The sequence below is a fragment of the Triticum urartu genome, chromosome 6A (genome assembly GCF_056163025.1).
Source record: "Triticum urartu cultivar PI428250 chromosome 6A, HENAU_Tu73, whole genome shotgun sequence".
Lineage (NCBI taxonomy): Eukaryota > Viridiplantae > Streptophyta > Magnoliopsida > Poales > Poaceae > Triticum > Triticum urartu.
This window is the reverse complement of record NC_141878.1, coordinates 390,021,995-390,033,558: the sequence shown is the minus strand read 5'-3', so window position 1 is coordinate 390,033,558 and position 11,564 is coordinate 390,021,995.

The window sequence follows — 11,564 nt, the reverse complement described above, 5'->3', positions numbered from 1 at the left end:
CTATAGGGGGAGTCCAACTAGGATTCCCAATCCTAGTTGGAGACCCCTTCCTTTTCCAAGAGGGGAGAGAGGGAAGGAGTAGGAGAGGGAGAAGGAAAGAGAGGGGGCGCCGCCCCCTCCCTAGTCCAATTCAGACTTGCCATGGGGGGCCACCCCTTGAGACCCTTCTCTCCTTTCCCGTATGGTCGGGTAAGGCCCAATACTTCCCCCGGCGAATTCCCCTAGCTCTGTGGTACTCCGAAAAATACCCGAATCACTCGGAACCTTTCCGATGTTCGAATATAGCCTTCCCATATATCGATCTTTACGTCTCAACCATTTCAAGACTCCTCGTCATGTCCGTGATCTCCTCCGGGACTCCGAACAACCTTCGGTACATCAAATCACATAACTAATAATACAAATTGTCATCAAACATTAAGCGTGCGGACCCTACGGGTTCGAGAACTATGTAGACATGACCGAGACACATCTCCGGTCAATAACCAATAGCGAAACCTGGATGCTCATGTTTGCTCCTACATATTCTACGAAGATCTTTATCGGTCAAACCGCATAACAACATACGTTGTTCCCTTTGTCATCAGTATGTTACTTGCCCAAGATTCGATTGTCGGTATCCTCATACCTAGTTCAATCTCGTTACCGGCAAGTGATACATCTGCAACGTATCTAGAATTTTTGATTGCTCCATGCTATTATATTATCTATTTTGGTTGTTAATGGGCTTTATTTTACACTTTTATATCATTTTCGGGAATAACCTACTAACCGGAGGCCCAGCCCAAATTGTTGTTTTTTTGCCTATTTTACAGTTTCGCCAAAAAGGAATATCAAATGGAGTCCAGACGGAATGAGACCTTCGGGAACGTGATTTTCTCAACAAACGTGATCCAGGAGACTTGGAGTGGGCGTCAAGAAACAATCGAGGAGGCCACGAGGCAGGGGGTGCGCCTAACCCCCTAGGCGCGCCCTCCACCCTCGTGGGCCCCTCGTTGCTCCACCGACCTACTTCTTCCTCCTATATAAGTCAACGTACCCCCAAACATCCAGGAGCACCACGAAAACCTAATTCCACCGCCGCAACCTTCTGTACCCGAGAGATCCCATCTTGGGGCCTTTTCTGGAGCTCCGCCGGAGGGGGCATTGATCACGGAGGGCCTCTACATCAACTCCATGGCCTCTCCGGTGATGTGTGAGTAGTTTACTTCAGACCTTCGGGTCCATAGTTATTAGCTAGATGGCTTCTTCTCTCTGTTTGGATCTCAATACAAAGTTCTCCTCGATCTTCTTGGAGATCTATTCGATGTAATCTTCTTTTGCGGTGTGTTTGTCGAGATCCGATGAATTGTGGGTTTACGATAAAGTTTATCAATGAACAATATTTGAATCTCCTCTGAATTCTTTTATGTATGATTGGTTTATCTTTGCAAGTCTCTTCGAATTATCAGTTTGGTTTGGCCTACTAGATTGATCTTTCTTGCAATGGGAGAAGTGCTTAGCTTTGGGTTCAATCTTGCGGTGTCCTTTCCCAGTGACAGCAGGGGTAGCAAGGCACGTATTGTATTGTTGCCATCGAGGATAAAAAGATGGGGTTTATATCATATTGCTTGAGTTTATCCCTCTACATCACGTCATCTTACTTAAAGCATTACTCTGTTCTTATGAACTTAATACTCTAGATGCATGCTGGATTGCGGTCGATGTGTGGAGTAATAGTGGTAGATGCAGAATCGTTTCGGTCTACTTGTCGCGGACGTGATGCCTATATACATGATCATGTTACTGTTGAGCAATTGACAGAATTAAGCATAGTTATGAGAATATATAGGTATGATCATGTATATAGGCATCACGTCCAAGACAAATAGACTATCTCCTGCCTGCATCTACTACTATTACTCCACTCATCGACCGCTATCCAGCATGCATCTAGAGTATTAAGTTAAAAGCAGAGTAACGCCTTAAGGAAGATGACATGATGTAGAGGGATAGACTCATGCAATATGAAGAAAACCCCATCTTGTTATCCTCGATGGAAACAATACAATACGTGCCTTGCTGCCCTTACTATCACCGGGAAAGGACACCGCAAGATTGAACCCAAAGCTAAGCACTTCTCCCATTGCAAGAAAGATCAATCTAGTAGGCCAAACCAAACCGATAATTCGAAGAGACTTGCAAAGATAACCAATCATACATAAAAGAATTCAGAGAAGATTCAAATATTATTCATAGATAGACTTGATCATAAACCCACAATTCATCGATCTCAACAAACACACCGCAAAAAGAAGATTACATCGAATAGTTCTCCACAAGAGAGGGGGAGAACGTTGTATTGAGATCCAAAAAGAGAGAAGAAGCCATCTAGCTACTAACTATGGACCCGTAGGTCTGAGGTAAACTACTCACACTTCATCAGAGGGGCTATGGTGTTGATGTAGAAGCCCTCCGTGATCGATGCCCCCTCCAACGGAGCTCCGGAACAGGCCCCAAGATGGGATCTCGTGGATACAGAAAGTTACGGCGGTGGAATTAGGGTTTTGGCTCCGTATCTGATCGTTTGGGGGTACGTGGATATATATAGGAGGAAGGAGTATGTCGGTGGAGCAATAGGGGGCCCACGAGGGTGGAGGGCGCGCCTGGGGGGGAGGCGCACCACCTACCTCATGGCCTCCTCTTTTCTTTCTTGACGTAGGGTCCATGTCTCTCAGGTCTTGTTCGTTGAGAAAATCATGTTCCCGAAGGTTTCATTCCGTTTGGACTTCGTTTGATATTCCTTTTCTTCGAAACCCTAAAAGAGGCAAAAAAAAAACAGCAATTCTGGGTTGGGCCTCCAGTTAATAGGTTAGTCCCAAAAATAATATAAAAGTGGATAATAAAGCCCAATAATGTCCAAAACAGTAGATAATATAGCATGGAGCAATCAAAAATTATAGATACATTGGAGACGTATCAAGCATCCCCAAGCTTAATTCCTGCTCGTCCTCGAGTAGGTAAATGATAAAAACAGAATTTTTGATGCGGAGTGCTACTTGGCATAATTTTAATGCAATTCTTCTTAATTGTGGTATGAATATTCAGATCCAAAAGATTCAAGGCAGAAGTTCATATTGACATAAAAATAATAATACTTCAAGCATACTAACAAAGAAATTATGTCTTCTCAAAATAGCATGGCTAAAGAAAGTTGTCCCTACAAAATCATATAGTCTGGCTATGCTCTATCTTCACCACACAAAATATTTAAATCATGCACAACCCCGATTACAAGCCAAGCAATTGTTTCATACTTTTGACATTCTCAAAACTTTTTCAATCTTCACGCAATACATGAGCGTGAGCCATGGATATAGCACTATAGGTGGAATAGAGTGGTGGTTGTGGAGAAGACAAAAAGGGAGAAGATAGTCTCACATCAACTAGGCGTATCAACGGGCTATGGAGATGCCCATCAATATATACCAATGTGAGTGAGTAGGGATTGCCATGCAACGGATGCACCAGAGCTATAAGTATATGAAAGCTCAAAAAGAAACTAAGTGGGTGTGCATCCAACTTGCTTGCTCATGAAGACCTAGGGCATTTTGAGGAAGCCCATCATTGGAATATACAATCCAAGTTCTATAATGAAAGATTCCCACTAGTATATGAAAGTGATAACATGAGAGACTCTCTACTATGAAGATCATGGTGCTACTTTGAAGCACAAGTGTGGTAAAAGGATAGTAACATTGTCCCTTCTCTCTTTTTCTCCCATTTTTTTATTTGGGCCTTTTCTCTCTTTTTTTTTGGCCTCTTTTCTTTCTCTTTTTTTTATTATTTTTCATCTGGAGTCTCATCCCGACTTGTGGGGGAATCATAGTCTCCATCATCCTTTCCTCACTGGGACAATGCTCTAATGATGATGATCATCACACTTTTATTTTTCTTACAACTCAACAATTACAACTCGATACTTAGAACAAAATATGACTCTATATGAATGCCTCCGGCGGTGTACCGGGATATGCAATGATGCATGAGTGACATGTATGAAAGAATTATGAATGGTGGCTTTGCCACAAATACGATGTCAACTACATGATCATGCTAAGCAATATGACAATAATGAATGTGTCATGATAAACGGAACAGTGGAAAGTTGCATGGCAATATATCTCGGAATGGCTATGGAAATGCCATAATAGGTAGGTATGGTGGATGTTTTGAGGAAGGTATATGGTGGGTGTATGATACCGGCGAAAGGTGCGCGGTATTAGAGAGGCTAGTAAAGGTGGAAGGGTGAGAGTGCGTATAATCCATGGACTCAACATTAGTCATAAAGAACTCATATACTTATTGCAAAAATCTATAAGTTATCAAAGCAAAGTATTACACGCATGCTCCTAGGGGGATAGATTGGTAGGAAAAGACCATTGCTCGTCCCCGACCGCCACTCGTAAGGAAGGCAATCAAAAAATAAATCATGCACCGACTTCATCACATAACGGTTCACCATACGTGCATGCTACGAGAATCACAAACTTCAACACAAGTATTTCTCAAATTCACAACTACTCAACTAGCACAACTTTAATATCAGCATCTTTATATCTCAAAACAATTATCAAGTATCAAACTTATCATAGTATTCAACACACTCACAAGAAAGTTTTATTATTAATCTTGTGTACCAAGCATATTAGGATTTTAAGCAAATTACCATGCTATTTAAGGCTCTCAAAATAATCTAATTGAAGCATGAGAGATCAATAGTTTCTATAAAACAAATCCACCACCGTGCTCTAAAAGATATAAGTGAAGTACCAGAGAAAAACTATATAACTCAAAAGATATAAGCGAAGCACATAGAGTATTCTAACAAATTCTAAATCATGTATGGCTCTCTCAAAAGGTGTGTACAGCAAGGATTATTGTGGTAAACTAACAAATAAAGACTCAAATAATACAAGACACTCCAAGCAAAACACATATCATGTGGCGAATAAAAATATAGCTCCAAGTAAAGTTACCGATAGAAGTAGACGAAAGAGGGGATGCCTTCCGGGGCATCCCCAAGCTTTGGCTTTTAGGTGTCCTTAGATTATCTTGGGGGTGCCATGGGCATCCCCAAGCTTAGTCTCTTGCCACTCCTTGTTCCATAATCCATCAAATCTTTACCCAAAACTTGAAAACTTCACAACACAAAACTTAAAGTAGAAAATCTCGTGAGCTCCGTTAGCGAAAGAAAATAAAAGACCACTTCAAGGTACTGTAATGAACTCATTCTTTATTTATATTGGTGTTATACCTACTGTATTAGAACTTCTCTATGGTTTATAAACTATTTTACTAGCCATAGATTCATCAAAATAAGCAAACAACAAATGAAAAACAGAATCTGTCAAAAACAGAACAGTCTGTAGTAATTTGTAGCTAGCGCAAGATCTGGAACCCCAAAAATTCTAAAATAAATTTCTGGACATGAAGAATTTATCTATTAATCATCTGCAAAAATAATTAACTAAATAGCACTTTCCAAATAAAAATGGCAGTAGTTCTCATGAGCGCTAAAGTTTATGTTTTTTACAGCAAGTTCAACAAGACTTTCCCCAAGTCTTCCCAACGGTTCTACTTGGCACAAACACTAATTAAACACAAAAAACACAACCAAAACAGAGGCTAGATAAATTATTTATTACGAAACAGGGGCAAAAAGCAAGGAATAAAAATAAAATTAGGTTGCCTCCCAACAAGCGCTATCGTTTAACGCCCCTAGCTAGGCATAACAAGCAAGAATAGATCTAGGTATTGCCATCTTTGGTAGGCAATCCATAAGTGACTCTCATAATAGATTCATAAGGTAATTTAATTTTATTTCTAGGAAAGTGTTCCATGCCTTTCCTTAATGTAAATTGGAATCTAATATTTCCTTCCTTCATATCAATAATTGCACCAATCGTTCTAAGGAAAGGTCTACCAAGAATAATAGGACATGAAGGATTGCAATCTATGTCAAGAATAAAAAAATATACCAGCACATAATTCCTATTTTCAACAATAAGAACATCATTAATTCTTCCCATAGGTTTCTTAATAGTGGAATCCGCAAGGTGCAAGTTTAGAGAGCAATCATCAAAATCACGGAAACCTAACAAATCACACAAAGTCTTTGGAATCGTGGAAACACTAGCACCCAAATCACATAAAGCATAGCATTAATGATCTTTAATTTTAATTTTAATAGTTGGTTCCCACTCATCATAAAGTTTTCTAGGGATAGAAACTTCCAATTCAAGTTTTTCTTCATAAGATTGCATCAAGGCATCAACGATATGTTTAGTAAATGCTTTATTTTGACTATAAGCATGAGGAGAATTTAGCACGGATTGCAACAAGGAAATACAATCAATCAAAGAGCAATTTTCATAGTTAAATTCCTTGAAATCCATAATAGTGGGTTTAGCAACATCTAGGGTTTTAATTTCTTCAATCCCACTTTTATCAAATTTAGCATCAAGATCAACAAATTCTGAATTCTTGGAACGCCTTCTAGGTAAAGGTGGATCATATTCGGTCCCATCATTATCAAGATTCATATTGCAAAACAAATATTTAATAGGGGACACATCAATAACTTTTAGATCTTCATCTTTATTTTCATAGCAACTAGAAGAACACGCTCTTATAAAGGCATCTTTCTTAGCACGCATCCTAGCGGTTCTTTCTTTTCACTCATCAATGGAAATTCTCATGGCTTTGAGAGACTCATTGATATCATGCTTAGGTGGAATAGATTTAAGTTTCAAAGAATCAACATCAAGAGCAATTCTATCAATGTTCCTAGCCAAATCATCAATCTTAACCAATTTTTCTTCAATCATAGCATTAAAATTCTTTTGCGAAGTAATAAATTCTTTAATATTATATTAAAAATCAGAGGGAATCTTATTATAATTTCCATAAGAATTGTTGTAGGAATTACTATAATTATTAGAGGGATTACTAGGATAAGGCCTAGAGTTGAAATTTCCTCTATACGCGTTGTTACCAAAATTGTTCCTACCAAAAAAATTCACATCCATAGATTCATTATTATTATCAGTCAAAGTAGACAAGGGCATATCATTAGGATCAGAAGAAACACTCTTATTAGCAAATAATTTCATAAGTTCATCCATCTTCCCACTCAAAACATTAATTTCTTCTATCGCATGCACCTTTTTATTAGTAGATCTTTCAGTATGCCATTGAGAATAATTAACCATAATATTATCTAGGAGTTTAGTAGCTTCTCCTAAAGTGATTTCCATAAAAGTGCCTCCCGCGGCCGAATCTAAAAGATTTCTAGAAGCAAAATTCAATCCGGCATAAAAAATTTGTACAATCATCCACAAATTTAAACCATGAGTAGGGCAATTACGTATCATTAATTTCATTCTCTCCCAAGCTTGTGCAACATGTTCATGATCAAGTTGCTTAAAATTCATAATATAGTTTCTAAGAGAGATGATCTTAGTGGGACGAAAATACTTAGAGATAAAAGCATCTTTGCACTTGTTCCATGAATCAATACTTTTTCAGGCAAAGACGAAAACCAAGCTTTAGCATGATCTCTAAGCGAAAAAGGAAATAGCATCAATTTAACAATACCATTATCCACATCTTTCTTCTTTTGCATGTCACACAAATCAACGAAGCTAATTAGATGGGTAGCGGCATATTTGCTAGGAAGGCCGGAAAACGGATCTTTCATGACAAGATTCAGCAAAGCAGTATTAATTTCACAAGATTCAGCATCGGTAAGAGGAGCAATCGGAGTGCTAATAAAATCATTGTTGTTGGTATTGGCGAAGTCACACAATTTACCATTATCTTGAGCCATCGTGACAAGCAAGCAAACTAACACACAAGCAAATAGAAAGCAAGCGGGCAAAAAGAGGCAAATAGAGAGGGAGGAAGGAGAGAGAGAGAGAGGGCGAATAAAACGGCAAGGGTGAAGTGGGGGGAAAGGAAAACGAGAGGCAAATGGCAAATAATGTAATGCGGGAGATAAGGGTATGTGATGGGTACTTGGTATGTTGACTTTTGCGTAGACCTCCCCGGCAACGGCTCCAGAAATCCTTCTTGCTACCTCTTGAGCACTGCGTTGGTTTTCCCCGAAGAGGAAGGGATGATGCAGCAAAGTAGCGTAAGTATTTCCCTCAGTTTTTGAGAACCAAGGTATCAATCCAGTAGGAGGCTATGCGTGAGTCCCTCGTACCTGCACAGAACAAATAAATCCTTGCAACCACCGCAAATAGGGGTTGTCAATCCCTATAAGGCCACTTACGAGAGTGAGATCTGATAGATATGATAAGATAATATTTTTGGTGTTTTTGTGATAAAAGATGCAAAGTAAAATAAAGGCAAAGTAAATAGCAAAGTAAATAACTAAGTAGTAGGAGATCAATATGATAAAGATAGACCCCGGGGCCATATGTTTCACTAGTGGCTTCTCTCGAGAGCATAAGTATTCTACGATGAGTGAACAAATTACTGTTGAGCAATTGACAGAATTGAGCATAGTTATGAGAATATCTAGGTATGATCATGTATATAGGCATCACGTCCGAGACAAGTAGACCGACTCCTGCCTGCATCTACTACTATTACTCCACTCATCGACCGCTATCCAACATGCATCTAGAGTATTAAGTTAAAAATAGAGTAACGCCTTAAGCAAGATGACATGATGTAGAGGGATAGACTCATGCAATATGAAGAAAACCCCATCTTGTTATCCTCGATGGCAACAATACAATACGTGCCTTGCTGCCCTTACTGTCACCGGGAAAGGACACCGCAAGATTGAACCCAAAGCTAAGCACTTCTCCCATTGCAAGAAAGATCAATCTAGTAGGCCAAACCAAACTGATAATTCGAAGAAACTTGCAAAGATAACCAATCATACATAAAAGAATTCAGAGAAGATTCAAATATTATTCATAGATAGACTTGATCATAAACCCATAATTCATCGGTCTCAACAAACACACCGCAAAAAGAAGATTACATCGAATAGTTCTCCACAAGAGAGGGGGAGAATGTTGTATTGAGATCCAAAAAGAGAGAAGAAGCCATCTAGCTACTAACTATGGACCCATAGGTCTGAGGTAAACTACTCACACTTCATCAGAGGGGCTATGGTGTTGATGTAGAAGCCCTCCGTGATCGATGCCCCCTCCGGCGGAGCTCCGGCATAGGCCCCAAGATGGGATCTCGTGGATACAGAAAGTTACGGCGGTGGAATTAGGGTTTTGGCTTCGTGTCTGATCGTTTGGGGGTACGTGGATATATATAGGAGGAAGGAGTACGTCGGTGGAGCAACAGGGGGCCCACGAGGGTGGAGGGCGTGCCTGGGGGGGTAGGCACGCCCCCCCTACCTCGTGGCCTCCTCTTTTCTTTCTTGACGTAGGGTCCAAGTCTCCCAGGTTTTGTTCGTTGAGAAATCACGTTCCCGAAGGTTTCATTCCGTTTGGACTCCGTTTGATATTCCTTTTCTTCAAAACCCTAAAAGAGGCAAAAAACAGCAATTCTGGGCTGGGCCTCCGATTAATAGGTTAGTCCCAAAAATAATATAAAAGTGGATAATAAAGCCCAATAATGTCCAAAACAGTAGATAATATAGCATGGAGCAATCAAAAATTATAGATACGTTGGAGACGTATCACATACCTAGATATTCTCATAACTATACTCAATTCTATCAATTGCTCGACAGTAATTCGTTTACCCACCGTAATACTTATGCTCTTGAGAGAAGCCACTAGTGAAACCTATGGCCCCCGGTCTATCTTCCATCATATTAATCTTCCAATACTTAGCTATTTCTATTGCCGTTTATTTTACTTTGTATCTTTATTTATCTTTATCATAAAAATACCAAAAATATTATATTATCATATCTTTCAAATCTCACTCTCGTAAGTGACCGCGTTGGTTGTGAGGTTCTTATTTGTTTGTGTAGGTGCGTGGGACTTGAGCGTGATCTCCTACTTGATTGATACCTTGGTTCTCAAAAACTGAGGGAAATACTTACGCTACTTTACTGCATCACCCTTTCCTCTTCAAAGGAAACCAACGCAGTGCTCAAGAGGTAGCAAGAAGGATTTCTAGCGCCGTTGCCGGGGAGATTCGCGCCAAGTCAAATCAAGATTTGACCCCTGACAACAAGCCATTTATGGCACCGTTGCCGGAGTCTACGCACAAGTCAAGACATACCAAGTACCCATCACAAACTCTTATCCCTCGCATTACATTATTTGCCATTTTCCTCTCGTTTTCCTCTCCCCCACTTCACCCTTGCCGTTTTATTCACCCTTCTTCTGTTCGTCTTTCCATTTGCTTTGATGTCTTACTTGGCTCGTTTGCTTGTTTGGTTGGAATAGTTGTTTATTTATTGCTAAACATAGAACCTAAGATCTATGGATCCTCATCCACTTGCTAATCTTTTTAAGAGATCCAATTATGATGAACCAATTGCTAGTGAGTTTTGTGCACTAGATTATCTTTATGAAGTTTTGCTTGAAATTCGTGAATCTGAAAATTGTGATGAATTACTTTATGGAGTGATTCACGATGGATCTTTGAATAGAAAGCATGATTGCAATGATGATAGTATAAATTCTATTAATGTCAATTGTGCTTGTAATATGCAAAACCCTAAGCATGGGGATGCTAGTTTTGCTATGTCTACTACTTGTTGCAATGATCATGATTGGGGTGATTCTTCTTTTGATCTTGAAAATTTATTTTAAGCCCCATGATGAATATGATATTAATTATAATGTTTGCAATAATATTGAAAGTGGGTTTGGAGAGGTCATGACTTTAGTTAATGTTAATCCCACTATTTTGGAAGAGTGTCAACTTTTCATGCATGTGGATCATGGTGAAAATATTTTATGTGATAGATATTTGTTGAATTTTCTTATGATCCTACATGTAATTATTATGAGAGAGGAAAATATGGTGGTAGAAATTTTCATGTTACTAAATTACCTCTCGTTACGTCGAGATTGCTATTGTTTCTTTCCGCTTCCTTGCATATGCTAGTTTTTGCTTGCCTTGATAATTTGTTTTCCTATAAGATGCCTATGCATAGGAATTATGTTAGACTTAGATGTGTTTGTCATGTGTTTTATTATGCTCTCTTTGTGCTTCAATTCTTGTCTTTCATGTGAGCATCGTTGAAATCTTATGCCTAGCTATAAGGCTTAAAGAAAAGCGCTGGTTGGGAGACAACCCAATATTTTTTCCTTTCTGTTATTCAATAAATAATTTATCTAGCCTCTATTTTGGTTGTGCTTTTTGTGTTTGATTAGTATTTGTGCCAAGTAGAACCATTGGGAAGACTTGGGGAAAGTCTTTTTGATCTTGCTGTAAAAAACAGAAACTTTAGCGCTCACGAGAATTGCTGCCATTTTTATTTGGAGAGTGCTATTTAGTTAATTCTTTTTGAAGATGATTAATAGATAAATTCCTCACGTCCAGAAATTTATTTTAGAATTTGTGGGGTTCTAGAAGTGGTCGAAACC